A 1,333-nucleotide genomic window follows, 5' to 3' on the forward strand; every position below is an offset into this window, starting at 1 on the left:
TCGCTCGAACCTCAGCTTTCGTTCTTGATTAATGAAAACACCTTTGGCAAATGCTTTCGCTTTAGTCCGTCTTGCGACGATCCAAGAATTTCACCTCTAACGTCTCAATACGAATGCCCCCAGTCGTCCCTATTAATCATTACCTCTGGTATCAGAAAGCCAACAAAACAGAACCGAGGTCCTATTCTATTATTCCATGCGTACAATATTCAGGCAAGTGTTAGCCCGCTTTGAGCACTCTAATTTGTTCAAAGTAAACAGCCGCGACGGCCCGCCTCGGTGCGCGGCCGACCGTGAGGCCGACCGACACACGCCGGCGGTGGACGCACCGGCGAGAAGCCCCGCAGACGTGCCTGTCGTACCGCATTCGGTAGACCGACACCGCAGGACACAATTTCAACTACGAGCTTTTTAACCGCAACAACTTTAGTATATGCTATTGGGAGCTGGAATTACCGCGGCTGCTGGCACCAGACTTGCCCTCCAATGGATCCTCATTAAAGGATTTAAAGTGTAATCATTCCGATCACGAGGCCTCGACGAGTCCCGTATCGTTATTTTTCGTCACTACCTCCCCGTGCCGGGAGTGGGTAATTTGCGCGCCTGCTGCCTTCCGTGGATGTGGTAGCCGTTTCTCAGGCTCCCTCTCCGGAATCGAACCCTGATTCCCCGTTACCCGTGACAACCATGGTAGTCGCATAAACTACCATCGACAGTTGATAAGGCAGACATTTGAAAGATGCGTCGCCGGTGCTAGACCGTGCGATCAGCTCAAAGTTATCTAGAGTCATCTCGAATGGCGACGGACGGGGCGCGAACCCCGCCGCCGATTGGTTTTTGATCTAATAAAAGCATTCCTCCCGTTACCGGTCAGAACCTCGTTTGCATGTATTAGCTCTAGAATTGCCACAGTTATCCAAGTAACCGTGTACGATCTAAGGAACCAAAACTGATATATTGAGCCATTCGCGGTTTCACCTTAATTCGGCTTTTACTGAGACTTGCATGGCTTAGTCTTTGAGACAAGCATATGATTACTGGCAGGATCAACCAGGGAGCTGCACCACCGTCGGAGGGTTTTTAATCCTCCGAACGACAGAGGCCCGCCCTCGCGTAGAGGGCGCGGACAACACGGCGTTAAAGAACACGCGACGGAGTCACCCGCACGAGTCACGCTCATTATGCGTACCGCTATATTCTCCCGCTCGGCGACCGTCGCTAGACGAAAGCTCCGCGGGGAAAATTTTTGCTTCAAACGAAGAAAGCGCGCGTAGGACGGCTCCCGCCCGAGAGAGAGAGACCGCACCCGCGACCGACGCTATCGTCCGATTTA

At 52.5% G+C, this 1,333-nt stretch overlaps 1 pseudogene; it reads right to left on the reverse strand.

Annotated features, from left to right (window-relative positions):
- Window positions 1–428: 428 nt before the first annotated feature.
- On the reverse strand, window positions 429–1,054 carry LOC149408625 (small subunit ribosomal RNA; annotated as a pseudogene; the record flags this gene model as incomplete).
- Window positions 1,055–1,333: the final 279 nt, after the last annotated feature.

Source organism: Hesperophylax consimilis, unplaced genomic scaffold (assembly GCF_061612785.1).
Source record: "Hesperophylax consimilis isolate HC1 unplaced genomic scaffold, BYU_Hcon_1.0 scaffold_152, whole genome shotgun sequence".
Classification (NCBI taxonomy): Eukaryota; Metazoa; Arthropoda; class Insecta; order Trichoptera; family Limnephilidae; genus Hesperophylax; species Hesperophylax consimilis.